This window comes from Hoplias malabaricus, chromosome 10 (assembly GCF_029633855.1).
Source record: "Hoplias malabaricus isolate fHopMal1 chromosome 10, fHopMal1.hap1, whole genome shotgun sequence".
NCBI classification, from domain to species: domain Eukaryota; kingdom Metazoa; phylum Chordata; class Actinopteri; order Characiformes; family Erythrinidae; genus Hoplias; species Hoplias malabaricus.
The window spans coordinates 22,993,803-23,010,447 of NC_089809.1; the positions used below are offsets into that span (position 1 = coordinate 22,993,803).

The 16,645-nt window shown below is 38.8% G+C and overlaps 1 protein-coding gene and 1 long non-coding RNA gene across 2 annotated transcripts in view; both read left to right on the plus strand.

Moving 5' to 3' along the window:
• The window catches only part of LOC136708748 (uncharacterized), a 92,299-nt gene extending 81,612 nt beyond the window's left edge, over positions 1-10,687 (plus strand). The window contains exon 3 of the long non-coding RNA XR_010804378.1: positions 10,601-10,687. This is a non-coding gene — a long non-coding RNA (uncharacterized lncRNA). The remainder of the gene's footprint in view (positions 1-10,600) is intronic.
• Positions 10,688-11,165: 478 nt separating this feature from the next.
• Positions 11,166-16,645, plus strand: part of sema6cb (semaphorin 6Cb) — a 193,992-nt gene continuing 188,512 nt past the window's right edge. The window contains exon 1 of the mRNA XM_066682487.1: positions 11,166-11,241. The gene's annotated coding sequence lies outside the window, so the exon portion shown is untranslated. The remainder of the gene's footprint in view (positions 11,242-16,645) is intronic.

Consider the following 16,645-nt stretch of genomic DNA (forward strand, 5'->3'; position numbering starts at 1 on the left):
TTGCCAAGAACAGTCCTTTATTTGCTTTGCCCTGTACGTCCCAGTAGATAAAGAATAGAAAACTTATTAACTTAAAACTCTTTCTAAGATAAGTGTGTTTTGTTTCAAAAAGTTTTCCAGGGTCTTTGTAAATATTGAGAAAATGATTTAAACTGTAATAAGCAACTGTACCCCAGATGTGACAGAAAGTGATTAAATTGAGAAAGTGTGGAGTATTTTTTTAAATGGGACATTTTATAAATAAAAGAAAGCATTGATTCAGTGCATTAGCACTTTAATTTGAGGACAAAGAGAGCATAACCCACAAACAGTGAATTAAAGCAACCTAGTCTGTTTTTGTGAGCCTGACTATTTCAGTAACATTGGATGAAACGAGTTTATCTCATTTTGTGCTGCTTCTTACGTGGAATGCAGACTTTTAGAGTTGTGCAGCCATCTTTCTCTGAGAATCTCCAGTTACAGCACTGGACCCGTGTTTATGTGAGAGTGCAAAGACAAGGTTAAATGGAACAAAACAAATACAAGTGTAGAAAGGCAAAGATAAAGAGAACAAAGGTAAAATAGCTAAAAACTAGAGCTTCTCCTTCTTACTCCTTACTGATGATATCTCTCACTGAATTTAGCTGTAGCTCATTCTCATTTGAAGGAACAGGTGATGGAAATAACTTTTCTGGATAGGGTTTTTTGTAGTCAGGGTTAAAAAAATCTGGGTGGTGGTGGTGGTGGTGGGGGGGTATGTTTAGCCAAAATATCACATGGCGTATAGTAGCCTTAAGCTCATGTACAGTTGCTCCACTGTTCTGTAGAGAGGTAAATTTCCACGGTTTAAAAACTTCACACAAGTTACATAGTCAGCCAAAGAGTCTTCAGGCAAGAAAAGAATGTAGTCAGAATTACGAACTCATTCCAGCTTAAATAATAATCATATTTCCCCCCAAAACACACACCCCTTAAATTGAAAATAGACTTGAAACTTAAACCTATCTTAAACGGTGCTTGTTGACATTAAATTCTACTTTAAATCATTTAAGCACATTTTCCTTCAGTTTCTCTCTTAAGCAAAAACAATAAAATTGAGGTTTATACCGTTATATGACTGATTACCTGTTAAACAAAACCTGATGCAATTATAAGTATATAAATCTCACAGGTTTACATCTATACAGAAGGCAAACAGAAAATCAAAACTGCAGTTTATTGTTCATTTAGGTCTATTTTAATGAGAACATAGTGCTGCTGAGTTCTGTTGTTCAGTGTAAAACGTGAAATGATTTAAAACTGCTTTTTGAATGTTTCAGAACAATTTAACAATACTGCTATAATATTAATAAGCATAATAGTTTTGACCATGATAATCATGACATTAAATTATCATACTGTTTTGTGACGCATCCACAATGTTTGCACATATACTGTTTCATATAAATTAGCTGAACTTTCTAGTTATGAAGTATCTACACCCGTTTGAAGATATAGCGGATGTGCTGCTGTGTTTAGTCTGCCTCTGATGATCTAAACAACATGGTGTTTAAAATGTACATTTGGAGTGTCACATAGAAGTGTATTAATAATTTAAAGAACCCACTGAGAGAGCCCAGAGTTGGTGTTTTTATGGCCATATGAGGAATCCTGGCATAAAACGACTCCCTCCCGTCCTGTGATGGTGGTCTCGACTCATTGACCTTGATGATGGCACTGTCTGCTTTATGATCCTTGTGATTCTGACATTTCTACACACACGATGCTTCTGCTGCCACCGAACGTTTGTAATTTTCTGATAGAAAAAAATGTGATTCCTGGCAGATAATCAGTCCTCCTTCTCCAGTATCTGCTCTTCTAATGATTCATGTCTGGGTGGCACTGTGAGAGCACTGCTGGGGCTTAGAGGTGCATCATGAGGGCTGTGGTTGTGCAGCTTTTGGGTGGTGGGGGAGGCTTTTTCTGTTAAGACAGCAATCTCTGCGGGTTTCTGAAGTGCTGCACCATGTCACATAAGTTCACTGTTAATTCCAAATGAGAAATTATACGCGAAAAAAGGAAAGAAAAGGATGGCTGTGGGGGATTCAAAGACTTCATTATAGTTTCAGTTATTACAGTCACTCTATCCCCTACTGGAAGGGCAGAGAACCCAAAATCCTCTTCCTCTTTTTTTTTTTTTTGGTGATCTGTCAGCGTCTTCTTTATATGGAAGCCGCATAGCAGCAGGATGTAAGGGTTCCTCTGTGCACTTCACAGAGTCATTTCTAGCCCTTTAAAATTACTTTGATGTTTGCTATGCTTGTTTTCCCTAAAACCCTGCACATTAGAGCACTGGGCAGAAACAGAAAAGTAGGCTGACATTGGGCTGCACAAGAAACGGAAGATAGGAGACAGAAAAATGTATATACCTCTCACCAAAGTAGTGTAGAAACTATGCGGAAAGGCACTGACTCCTGACTCCATTTAAAAACATTCACCAAAGTACTTTCCATTAACTACTGACATTGGATAAACTCTTCAGGTTTATCAAGTATCGCCTAAACCCAGATTACTGCAGTACCACAGTCTGCTCTTAGGGAAGCCATGTGAAAAATTCAGGGAAAATCTAACATTTTTATTAATGTTATAAGCAAAATGATGAAATATGAACTATGTTTTTTTTAGCTCTTTTGCACATGATGCATTTTTAAAGCAAGCAAACGTCTGCCTTACATTATTATTAAATCGGTTTTCCTTTCTCAAATGAGTGATTAAATCATTTGATTGATGAATTAATAATTTTTTATCAACCCATGAATTCAAAAAGGTGGATTTAAAAAAACATTGATTTTATATTAAAATAATGGTGTATATTCCATGTACAGTCACATTCACTGTGTGTGTCATGTTCTTTCTGTGATTATTGCTTTATTGGATGTTGTTGCATGCCGTTTGGAGTTTATTTTTATTTTGACCCAATTTCCCTGTGAAATATTACAATTTTATAGCACCCACTTCAAATGCACAGATGCTTTAATCTGCACAAGTTGTCTGCAGTTTTAACAAGGAGTGTGCTTGCTCTGCTGAGGTCTAATAATAATTATCAGTGGGCTAATAATTATACAGCCACCACAGTGATGGCTGCTGTGGACTGACAGCTGGTCTATTTCCTTCCTAATGGTTCTGTAGTTATGATTTGTTTTATGGCAGGCTTTATGTGTAGTGTACTGTCTGTATTATTGTATTTATTGGTTGTTTGTGACGTCTCTGCTGTTGTTTCGTGTTAATGGAGCACTGTGTCCCACTGAAACTGTATTTTGTTCTTCATTCATCTTTTCTATGTTGAGAAGGAATGACAGTACAGCTGAGTGACTGGTTTAGCTTATGTTGGATAAACAGCCACAATGTCTGCTGAGTGAAGCAAAGCCATCAGATGTAAGTATTTGGCAGCAATAGAAGGTTTGACTAAATCACGGCTAAATCTAAAATTGCAATGAAAGTATCTCCTTTTATTCCCTCTGGGTGATACAATGGCAGCTAAGTGTGGCTGCAATGATAGGGAAAATTAGTGTGTGTGTTTTGTGCTTGTATGTGTACGTTACACTTGGGCAGTGGTATGATCTGTTTACATACACATTGTGTCCTTGTGGGGCCACAAACTATGTAAATCATTTTCAGTTGAAGCACAGTTTTACATTTAGGGTAATGTTAGCTTGTGCTAGTGAAGAAGTAGTTATAGATTAGGGTTAAGCTAAGTCTCTATGAAATAAGTACATTTAATGTCCTCACAGTGCGTGGAAACAGGTTTGTGTGTGTGTGTGTGTCCGCACGTGTGCATGCAATGGCAAACAAGTTTGAATAAGTATGCCTGAACTTAATTTTGCTTTCCATCATTTATCAGCAGTCCCATATTGATTACTGTCATGTAATTTAATTGCAGCTGTAAAATATGATGCATAATGTGCAGAAAGCAGGGTGTGCTTTATTGAACCCTCATCAGTCATCCATGCTGTTGCCGTTTTAATAAAGTGCTAATTTCTCACCCTCGCCTTGGTAAAAGAGCAACTTATTTGTACCTGTAATATTGTGAGTAATATGGTTTTCTCTGGAGGATGCAGGGGCTCTACATTTCACACAGATGGCTGATGACTTCCCTTTCATTATCTCTACTGTCTTTAAAAAAAATACCTAACACAATTACAGAGAAGGCAATTAGTGCCATGCTGTCAGCATTATAGAACCGAGGCCCGTAATTACAGCAATGAAAACTCTGACTGCTTTGATGGTGCTGCTTACCCCAGCCTCCTGTCTCTGTGCCTTTTTATGAATTCAAACACACTCAGGTCTGCTGGCCTGGCAGACCCAGAGGAGAGAGAGAGAGAGAGAGGGAGACTGAGAGGTGTACCCTATAAAGAATTTACAGATGTAGGAACTGCGGATCAGTGTATACAGTACTGCAAACATCATAAACCATTCATTTAAGTCCCAGTCACAACTGCCATTACATTGAAGACCACCATCAGATAACGAGTACTTAAAGTTGACCTCTTTTAGGGAAAATTAAGCTCCACTTTTACGTTATACCTAAAAACCTCAGTTTCTGTTCAACCTGCTGCTGTAGAAAGATAGCTCAGAACTATGGGTCTGAAAGGATGAGTAACTGTCAAGAGAAAAGGGGGAAACTAAGATTAAACCAAGACGCTGCTGATGTTCTCAAAACTATGGACTTGCCATCTCATGGCCCAGACTTTGGGATGCCACGGATCAAAGGACTGAACCTCTAAGACTGAATGAACATTGGGAAATTTTGGATATAGATATCGTAAAAGAAATGGAAGCAGTGATAATTACGAAGGGGTCGGCACTTGAAATAGTGGAAAGTTAATGTTTTATTTAACTGTCCAAGCTTCTGTGTGATTATCTATTAAATGTTTTCTGATCTTATTTCTTGACACTAAAGAGCAAATTTAATGTCTTTTTTGACTGAAAATGGACAAGGCGAAGACTTTTGGATGGAAATGTGTACTAACTATGTTGTGTTTTGTTATTGTACACTGGAGTCAGGAACCTATGAATAGAAGAGGTCAAATGTACAGTAATAGTATATAATCACAGCAGTAATAACAAGATGACCTGTCTGACAAGACTGAAATGCCACAGACTCCCCACAGGCTTTTTTTTTTTGCACCGTTTTCTTTTTTCCGGTCCTTGCAGTGACTTGAGACCAGTGTAAAGAAACAAGCTGCAGCTCGCTGTCTACTTGCTCCTGGTGAAGTATCATCTCTGACGAGAAGCTCATGTTGAATTTATAGGCCAATTCCTCCCCGTTATGGACCTAAATGACTTTTCAGAATGAGATGGAAGCTGCTCCATCAGCAAGCTCCATCAGCGCAGGTTCAGACTGATTCTGGGAAATTTGCTTTGCCTGCCCGCTCACCTGTGACTGGGGCTTGAAATGGCTCGGCCGTGTATTACTACATTCTGGCTGAAGGGTTTGCATTCACTTTCGTGAGTTCATTATCAACACCACTAGTAATACACACCCAGTCTCTATCTCTCTCTCTTTCTCTCTCTCTCTCTCTCTCTCTCTCTCTCTCTCTCTCTCTCTCTCTCTCTCACTCTCTCTCTCTCAAACATACGCCCAGTTTTATAGTTCTGTTATCAGGACTTTCAGTGAGATCAAAACAATCAACATCTTAGGTTGTGTTATATAGGTGATAGAATAATATAATTCATTTATTCATTTTTTATTTACTTAATTACAGCTAGATTAAACAGTAAGGTGATTTTTGCTGCAGTTTTACTCTATTCACAGAGTATCTTGCTGTATGAATCTTGACCTGTTAATAGCTGAAAATGAAGAACTTGATAAATACTGATGATAATCTATAATAATTATTTTTTTTTAATTAGGCACAAATTTATTTCACATATTTAAAGTGTTTGGCTGAGTAGCTTTTACGGATTTACACGTTTACAAATCAGTCAAAATAGGCAGAACCGTCCACAACGTTTGTGTAATCAGCATAATCCATGGCTTTAAAAAAAGCATAAAAATTAAACAGGAGCTGATTCCATTCTATTTATGTAAGATGTGCATGTGAACACTATAATTAGATGCAGTTGGCCCTCAGTGTCCTCAAGAGACTGCGATATAAATGGCGTATTTGCGTAGAACCTACATACATCCTTCTGTGTATTTTTAATATCTCTATTTTTCATAATACCTATTAGAATGTAAATGCTGTGTAAATAGTTGCTATAGTCCACAGAAAGAAATGGTGCACAATACACAAGTAGCAAACGAAAATTAAACAAATCGAACAATCCTCAAGCAGTGAGTGCTGGAGAGAGTCTGAGAATCTGTGTAGAGTAAAGGTGTGAGACTACAACAATTTCACTTCATTCAACGTGGGTTGTGTGTGTGAAAAATTCCCATTTTTCTATTGGAAATTTCTGAAAGGTTATATATAGAGAAAGGGAGAGAGAGAGATTTTTAGTGTCATGCTAATAGTTATCAACTTTACGCTTTTGAAGAATGCATGAGTGTTTTTCTAATGAAATAATTTCTATTCCAGAATAGTAACAGATAATTATATTGCCAGTTGTAGTTTTGTGTCCAGTGTTTTGTGGTTTGAACCAGTTTAGGGTCCTGATTGTAAATGCTGTAACCCAAACCAGGCGAAATCCACAAAGCCCTATATTCAGGAACACAGAAAAACCCAGGAATGCAGCTAAGCATCTCACACATAAACAAGCAAGATTTTCCAAAGCAAATACAGAAACACATGGACAGTTTGTACACAGGCTGAGGGATTGACGCAGATTGACGTAATCAGTAAGACACAGGTGCAGATGATGATGCTGCTGATGAAATTAGGTGACAGGATGGAGCCGGAGGGGAAGGCCTATGACCTGGGAGTCCAAGACACTCACATTTCGTTTTTATTACCTACACTGACTTATTCATTTATGTCACTAGATTTTTGTCAAGTAAAAAAACTGGGCACATCACCTTCACTTTTATGTTAGTATCTCTTTCCATCTGTCTAGCAGTTGTTGAACTCCAGTAACTCTTCCTGTTTTTATTTTTTTCAGAACTGATGGAAAAGGATGGCCAAGTCAATGATTGACTTTTGGGACAGGAACCTGTCATTTGCATGGAAATCTCATTGCGTTTGCGACGTTAAGCATCTTTGCATTGCTGGTCTCATCCCAGAGTCTTTGTTAGCATGAGAGGCAGCTGCCGGCCTTGCTGCAGCTGGTGCCCCGTCTCTTCCCAAAAACTGCACATCCATAGACAATTACTATGGCTATTTTCTACCCTGCTATTGACACAGTCAATTACCAGTCAGTTAGCACAGTGTGCAGCTCCCGGGGCTTAGGAAGACTGCAAAACTTAGTATTTACTCTGTGAAAGCTATTTAAAGAGACGAGTGTCTAAGTATTTAGTGTCACATGCGGTAAACACTGGAGATAAATAGTGCTGCCAGAGTAAGTGCACAGCCCCGACCTCAAAACGCAAAGTGTGATGAGCAACAATATGTTGAAGGAATCTGCATCAGGACACAGCTTCTAAAAATGACAGTTCACTTGTTATCCCTCAGAATTCCGCTTCTTCTTTTATTATAGATGTTATCAATCTCAACAGTGGACAGAGTAGGGCTTATGAAGCATATGAATACTCATATGCAGCTTGTGAAATCAACATCCAGAAGACAACTGACATGTAGTTGGATTTGTGTATTTTATTTATTTTTTTCCTGGATAAGAAGATCAACTGAATAGCGGGGAATAATGTCAAATCTCTCTCCTAATCTTTTTAATGCAAAGATGGTTTCCAAACATGACACACAGTCCTCATATTCCTTGCATTATTCACTTTGTGCCTCTTGTGTGGCTTGAGTAAAACATGTACGGATCGATGGCGTCGTCTTTGCTTTAAACCCCTGGTTAGCATTCAGCAAGACTGCTTTGATTCTGTGTGAAATATTGAGCTGCCACCATAATACATATGATAAAAGATGGTGTAAGGCCTGTCTCTATCTCTCCCTGGAGTCAGAGAACACAGTCGCAGTGGACTTTACAGCAGATTCCACAGAGCTGCAGAGGAGCTTCATTTAACTGTGGCAAATGTGCTTGAGCCTAGACGCTCCAAGGCCTCAAATACAATAAAAGCATTTCCCACATTACGTTCAACAGGAAGTATGGCCTCTAACAGAGTGAAGCTACAAAAACACACCTCCATAAATTCGCTCTGCTTGAGATAGAGCGGGTTGTGCTAATTGATTGACACTTGGCACTTAGCAGCTGTTGTGTGCTGACAACATGCACCAGTGGAGAGAATTAACAACATTGATCCTGTTGTGATTTTAGCCATTTATGTGCCATCATTTTGGAGTGTCATTTACAGCAGTCATCATACAATCTCTCGTCTGTCATCAAGACAGCTGCTGGAGACATTTTTCTATTAGCAGAGATGAGTAAAATGTGATTAGCCATTGTACCCTGGAGCTGGAATGCTCCTACTTTATGAAATGTCTTCATTATACTGTTAATCATTAACATCAAATGTATCTCCTACAGAGTCACACCTGCACAGCTGAACTTGACTCAGAACAACAGTCCAAGTGATTTGTGGTTATGGCGGTGTTTGTACATCAGATCCTGAGCTGGGCTCTGAGTCAGAAAAAGTGTTATGGCTCACTTTGATCTTTCCGAAACACTGGAATAAAAGTCTCTCGATGTGGTTCAGTCTGTCATCTGCACACACAACTGTCTAATCCAGAAGAATTAGGGGATACCACACTTCTCGCAGTACAAGTAAACAAGCATGTTTTTTCCTTCATTTTGTTTCACAGAACAGCCTGGTTCTTAGCGTTGTGTTGTTTTCTACTTTACAAGTTTTTAAAACTCTAGCTTTGTGATTTTATCTTCACTATTTATGGCTCATTTATTTGTGATTCAGGTTGGTTTGATCAGCATAACTTATCAAGTATGATGTCTGAGTCTCTTTATGTATTGAAGTTTCAGTGCTTGGGGGGCTTTAGTAATGCCAGGGAAATGGAAGTGGATAATCCCCAGGATTCAAAGTTGCATCCTTTTAAGATTAAGAACAGTGTTTTTCGTTCTTTGCCTGGACATTAAGATTCTTGGAGAGTGATTTTTGCAATCCTAGAGAACCATATTGTAATAGGGAGATAAGGACATTTTTAAGCCTAGCTCTTGGCTTTGCCACCAGATGGGGTGGTGTGGCCAGTGGTTACATGTCAGTGTAAAACTCCCTAATAGGGGTGGGTAGTATCAACTGTTTTCATGCCATCATAAAGTCTCAAATTATTGAGATTATTTACAAATAGGCACCCCACAGCTGCCAGATTCTGGACACAAATGCTGTTCTATGCGGACATGAACCTGTAACTGATAAACTATTAAGATCTGTTCATTTTTAACAGAGTGTTTGTTTTAAATGGTGTGACTCTTTTGTTCATTACGGTTTAGGTTTAGCGCTCCAGGAATTTACCAGACTAATCACAGGTGTTTCTGGAAATCACACGTGAGGCTACTCAGCCAATCAGATCTGTGCATTATGATGAGGGCTATGACTCCAATGAGTGACACACACAGGGCAGGGCTCCAGACACCGTTGCCCTGGGACCAGTGAAAATAGCCAAAGGGACATGAAAAAGCTTTTTTGGGACACTTTCAGGATGACAGTGTTGTGTGAAGTAAAACCAGAAACTTTAAAAATAAGGGAAAGATTACAGGTTGAAATTCTCATAACGCTGATCATGGATTCCTGCCCTCCAGCAATAAGAACCAATCAGATTGCTAGTTATGTAAGCACTAAAGTCAACTGCAACTACAAGTCATTAAGTACTTTAATTACATATGCATTTCTTTTTAATAATCACTGGTTTATTTGTAAATTTTACTTGAAATGAAAACAGGAAATTTTATTCAGATTATTTATTTATAATATTTATAATTCTTGTTGTTTATCGAAATGTAATTGAAAGGGTAACTTGATTTGAAATTCCAATGTTAACTACATAAAATGTTGCTATAAATACATGGCTACTTCAGTATGCAGGATATGGATCATAATGCAAGTTATAAATTACGATCTGGACATTTTCTTTAACTGGACCTTAATGACTTTTAATGAAATACCCCTGCTCTATACGGTTTTACTTTGCCTCGTATCTGTCAGCACAAATCAAGAGAGGGGTTTGTGGAACCTGACAGAGCACACCGACATGATATAAACAAGTATCTGAGAGCAAGGTCCAGAAACAATGTAAAATATTTTAAATAAGACAGGTTCCGCACCATGGCAAAGCTAGGCTTAGATAAGTGAGCTAAACAGGCACTTGTGGTTTAGCACACCACATTACAGACTGTTCCAGCAAATTGAAGCTCAAATCACACACACACACACAATCATTCTAAAAAGTGTGACTTTTCATAATTACCTTTGACAGACCTTGAAGTTGATGAACTGACTGATAGATTAGACATTAATGAGAACAGTGTTGCGGAATATGCTCAGTAGCACAGTGCATTTTTGTGGAAACCCATGCTATTTGTAGCTAACATTCTCTGAGCCATCATTCATAGCTTTGTGTGTGCTATGTTCCAGGACCTTTATCATCAGCATGGGGCTGTTGCTAAGCAAACAGATGCATGTCAATGTCTGGATCCTGATGGGGCAAAAATAATGGATGAGATACAACTAACTCCTTGCACAGTTTTCTTGTGAATATTAGTGTGCAAAACCCTGGGGGCCCACAACTGTTAATGACTGACAGTTTTACACAGCGTCTAAATCAGTAAAGCATTGACCAGAGAAGAAACTGGAGAGCCGTGTTTACAGTGAGTAACCCAAGACCTGTCTTTTAATTTCTCTGCTAATTTGTCTCTAATTTCTATGATGTGTTTTAATGTGTCCTGAGTAGTGAGTACAGGCATGTTACACAGGCATGTTGATTCTAGATTCATTTTTAGCTCTTTGTTGTTTCTATTCATAAACATGTATATTCAGTGCAGGCATTTGGGATTAAACCGTTATTTCTTAAGTGCTTGTCTATGTGTTTTCTCAGTACTTCAGATTCTAAAAGCCATTGCATTTAGTTACACTGTGTTTTGTTCATTTATGCTGTTTATAGAAAGTCTCATCATGCTCTAATTTCCATTGACAAGTTTGCATGAACGTAATGAAGACCAGGAGGCAATCTGAGTGGACTGAGACGTCTCAGGCGTGTATTTACACAACAGATTTGGGTAACTATTGATTTCCAGCGTTTTTTTTTTTTATTATTTTTATCAATGATAGCCTTAGAGTTTAAAAGTAAAGAAGCAAAGTTGGGACTTGCATTTCTTGGCTGATCTGGGAGGACAATTAAAAAGTGGAAAATAAATACATTATTTATAAATAGAGCAGCAGTGTGCTGGTCATACACAGTGAGCACCTCTGTTGTAGTTCCGCCATCATGTCAAGCAGATGTGGTGTAGCATTAAGGGTCTTCAGATGACGAGTTCCCTCTTTTTAAGCCTGCCACAAGAGCGAGCCACTTAGACAACAGTGTTAAAACAACCTGACATAGTTTCAGACTGCAGTCGCTAATCAGATGCAATCATTTAGAGGCAAAAAAGAAAGTAAATGAAGAAAGCAATTACTGTGACAGCTGTGAAATGCCAACATTCAGCACATTTTACTGCAACTATCAAACTTTGCTCATCATGCTTTTGTAAAGTCAAATCATTCCTGCATCCCAGAAGGTCTAATGTTAAATGCAGTGTTAATTGAATCTCTTATGATAGGCAATCAAGCAAAATTTGCAATTCATTTTTTTCTCACATAATTCTACAACCTTACTGGACTGTTTCATCACTCACCTTCATAACTACAAAGCCACTTTTCTGTCTCACAGTTGAATAACTCACATCACTGTGTACTTTTCTATGAAGAGAATGAGGGGGCGTATGGGGTCGATCTCGCTCTCTCTCTGCTTCCATTTCCTTCATTCTATTTCTGTCATTTCCAAAATCAGTTCACATTGTCCTGTACCTTAGTCTATATAACTGCAATGTTCCTAAAGCAAAGCATGTCTAATATTAGCAAGCTTAAGCTTAGCCTTAGTGGAGACACTTAAAGGTCGTTGAAAAGATACAGAGCACTCCATTATTCATGGTTCAGGGAGACATTAAAAAACATGATTCATCGAGCTGGAACCTTTTACCCATGGATTTACAAAGACTTAAAATCAGAAAGGAGTACCTGGAGTACATAGAGAGACATGACTTCCATAACACAAGGATCATTGCAGAGCAATCTGACATTCTTTTGGATTACATCATGTCTTCTTAAGCTTTCAGGTGGCTCCATGTTTAAGGACTAATCTGTCCAAAAAGTCTTTTGGCACCTTGTCCCTGAGTGGTCAGTTCATCAGTAAAGTGCACATGGGGCATCTGGGTCTGATGTTGCAGTGTCAGCATTATCGCTCTCTTCTGGATAATGCTGAAGATATTCTATATAATACATACACTCTTAGCAAAAGGGATTCTTTATGCTACTGCTTTTTATTCATAGCAGTATTGGAACCCTCTTGGTGCTATACAGAATGATTATTAAAAATATATATATATTTTTAAGAACTATTTACATAAGGCTCTCCAACATAACCATTCAATGAAGCAAAGCATTTGGCTGGTTCATGGTTCCACATGCCTATATAGCTATTGCTGTAGAACCTTTAAAGAACCCTTTGTAAAGGTGTAGGACTCCTGCCATTGTGCTTAGTTATGGTTGTACATATCTACATGTGGTCTTACATAAAGTGTAGCATTAAAATGCTGTGACTTTGCAACGGAAGTCAATAAGCAATCCTTATAAAGATGCTTAATTTACCTCCTTGTATATGTGACAGTTTTTACTCTAGTTGATTTCTGCAGCTCTTTCCACAGTCTTCTTTCTTTACTCGCTAGTGTCAACTTAGTTGCTATTTCCACTGCTGCTGCTATGTCCACAACTTTTATAAATGTCAAGTATGTCTTGATGATTGTAGTCATGCTGCAGCCTACAAACAAATCTATACCATAGAGGTTTACACAGATTTGTCTCCAATTCCCATTGTTCTAAGAATTTCCATTATTCTGTTTCTGCTACATTCAGACTGGCAGTCTCTCTGTCACCGTGATGCCTTTTGCAGAATCAAAAGCTTTCAGCAAAAGGATGATTTTGCAAAACTGAATATCACTGAAAGCTTTTCTGGAAGTCTCCACTTGTCTCCAGTGTCTAGCTCTCCAGTGAGTCAGCTCTGTTTTGGAGTCAATCATATTTAAATTCATCTTAACTGTGAAACTTTGGTTGGTTTCTTTGTCTTGGTTGATGTGTGTGTGTATGTGTGTGTGTGTGTGTGTGTGTACCAGGAATATATATGTGGAACAAAACCTGTTGTGGGGCTATGTCTTCCATGTCAGGACCACCAAAATGTCCGCCAGTGTAAAATGTAGATTTTAAGACATGTTTTAAGGTTGGGTTAACTTTATCCGGCATCAAGGGCCGGAAACTAAGGCCAGCTGTGAAGGACTTATCAGAAACAGGTGAAAGGCCTCGTCAGTGGTTGTGGATAAGAAGAGCACAGACTAATTGGGGAAATACACTGTAGAGTTGTTATTGTGGTTGTTTGTTATGTAGATCACATGGAACTGATGGAATAATTGGTGCTATTTATGGCAAAGTTAATGGTAAGTGAATGGTATATGAAACTCATATATTTTATAAATTCATTACAAACAGAGTGCTCTATTTCAAGCATTTATTTTTTTTAATGTTGATGGGTATGATTACAGCCAATGAAATCCCAAAAGTCATTATCTCAGGAAATTAGAATAATCAACATAAAACACCTGCAAATGTTTCCTAAGCCTTTAAAACGGTCCCTTACTCTGGTTCAGTAGGCTGCACAGTCATGAGGAAGACTGCTGACTTGACAGATGTCCAGAAGGCAGTCATTAACACCCTACTGCTGTATCCAAGCTTATTAATGGAAAGTTGAGTGGAAGAAGAAGTGTGGTAGAAAAAGGTGCACAAGCAACAGGGATAACCTCAGCCTTGAAAGGATTGTCAAGAAAAGGCCATTCAAACATTTGGAGGAGATTCACAAGGAGTGGACTGCTGCTGGAGTCAGTGCTTCAATAGCCAGCACACACAGACATATCCAGGACATGGGCTACAACTGTCGCATTCTTTGTGTCAAGCCACTCATGACCCAGAGACAATGTCAGAAGTGTCTTACCAGGGCCGAAGAGAAAAAGGACTAAACTGTTGCTCATTAGTCCAAAGTCTTGTTTTCAAATGAAAGTGAATTTTGCATTTCATTTGGAAATCAAGGTCCCAGAGTCTGGAGGAAGAGTGGAGAGAGGCACAATCCAAGCTGCTTGAATCTAGCATGAGGTTTCCACAATCAGTGATGGCTTGGGGAGCCATGTCATCTGCTGGTATTGGTCCACTGTGTTACATCATGTCCAAAGTCAGTGCAGCCGTCTACAAAGAAATTTTAGAGCACTTGCCTCTGCTGACAAGTTTTATGGAGCCCCGTCCAAGTATTGAGTGCATATACCATACATACTTTTCAGCAGGCAAACATTTCTGTATTAAAAATATTTCTTATAATTAAATTTTTTGTAATTAGTCTTATGTAATATTTAAATTTTCTGAGATAATTACTTTTGGGGTTTCATTGGCTATAAGCCATAATCATCAACATTAAAAGAAATAAATGCTTGAAATAGATCACTGTTTGCAGTGAATCTATATAGTTTCACTTTTTGAATTGAATTACTGAAACAAGTTAACTTTATGATGATATTCTAATTTATTGAGATGCACCTGTATGCCAGATTTTGTGATAATGTTTTACTTACATTTTTGGGACATTAGTGGGCCACAAGCTAAAGATACAGAGAGAGAGAGAGACTAAATCAGGGGTTGCATTTTCACATTTGTACTATTTTTGTATGTTATCAAGCACTTCAATATTTTTGGAGGAGAGCACTAATCACTAATTAGCTCTGCTAGGTCATGTAAGCCCCCTGCTATGATGCTTTGCAGTAGGGACACAAGGGACATCATCCTCTTTCCCCAGAGCAGAACACTAATGGCTAATTAGCGTGATCATGAATATACCCAGTAGACTGCTCAGTTTTTTTTTCTACTGCCAGCTTTCTCTTGATATAGAATTTTATTCTCAGGGACTCCAAGCCAAGGTGATGCACCACACACCTCTGCACTACTAATCTGATAAGTAACACTTTTACCAGGTGTGCAACTCGAGGGCTTTTAAGTAAGCACTTCAATCTCTGGCTCCTCAAAACATCTCAGCTTGCATCAGTTTATCATTTTTATTCATCTTTTTGCTGCAGAATGTCTTTCCAGAGGTCCTATCAACCTATGGCTAATACTTATTATGCTTTTTTTTCAGTTGTCAAAAAACATTTTTCAATATATCTCCTGGAATAACTTTGGAGCTGCCTGTCTTTGTAGCGCCTGTCGGTTTGCATATGTAACCTGTGGAGTGCTGAAGTGCAGAATATTGGAAGGAGACTTTCACTGTCAGTTCAGTTTCACAATGCCAGTCACTGTTAGAGCTGAATAGATCTAGACTAGTGCCGGGCTGCCTCCCAAATCATCCTCTAATTATGTCTTCTTAGGTTCTATTACAAGCTAGAGTTTGGGCTCAAGAATTACCTTTACAAAGTGATGTGTTGAGATGAACAGGAGGTGGTAGATACATGTGTGAAAGGACTGTAAGGTACATGGGGAATCGATTCAGAATGCACATTGAGAAGCAGGTTTTGTCAACATTGAGGTTTTATTCAGGGATAAGGGACCACGGGGGTGACCCACCACAGTTAGAACTACTGGCGCGACACCCCACCACTTTTTGTTTTTGTTTAAGTGGGTCATTAGGAAAAGAAAAAGGGAGCTGCTCCCTGCTTTGACCTATTGGTGCAAACTGGCTGAAAATCTGAAAATCTGACTCAGGCATATCCAATTAAAATCTTGATTTCGGTTTGGGGTGGGACGTTGGAGACACATTTCTAAAACTATGTCCTTATTATGCATATAATCTTAGCAAGTGTAGAGCCCTAATCAACATGATGCCACACTGCAAACCATACACTGAGCTTTGTCCTTTCCCAGGAAATGTGACGCTGATATCAGCAAAAAAATTCTTGTTGCGTGACACAAGTTTACAGCTTCTTGCTAGCCGACACTTGTTAGAATTAAAGTTGGCGCAAATGTTTGTCAGATTAGGTTGGATGTTCTGAACATGTAGATTTATTCACCCTTCATTCATTCTCTGTAACCATTTCATCCTGTTCAAGCTCGCTTGGTGTCTGAAGCCAATTCTGAATCTCTGGGCACAAGGCAGGAACACACCCTGGACCGGGCCCCAGTCCGTCACAGGGCATCACACAGCTGAGGACACATTCACAAAGCCTACTAGACTGTAGGAGAAAACAGATCACCCAGGGAAAGCCTGCGCCGACTTGCACTCAACTCCTCACAGGTAGTGAGCCAAGGCGGGGAATGAAAATAGGTCCCTGAGATCCTGGAGCTGTGGCTGTGACACTTCCTGCATGAACACCGGGCCCAGGTTATGTAGATTTACTTTTTTAA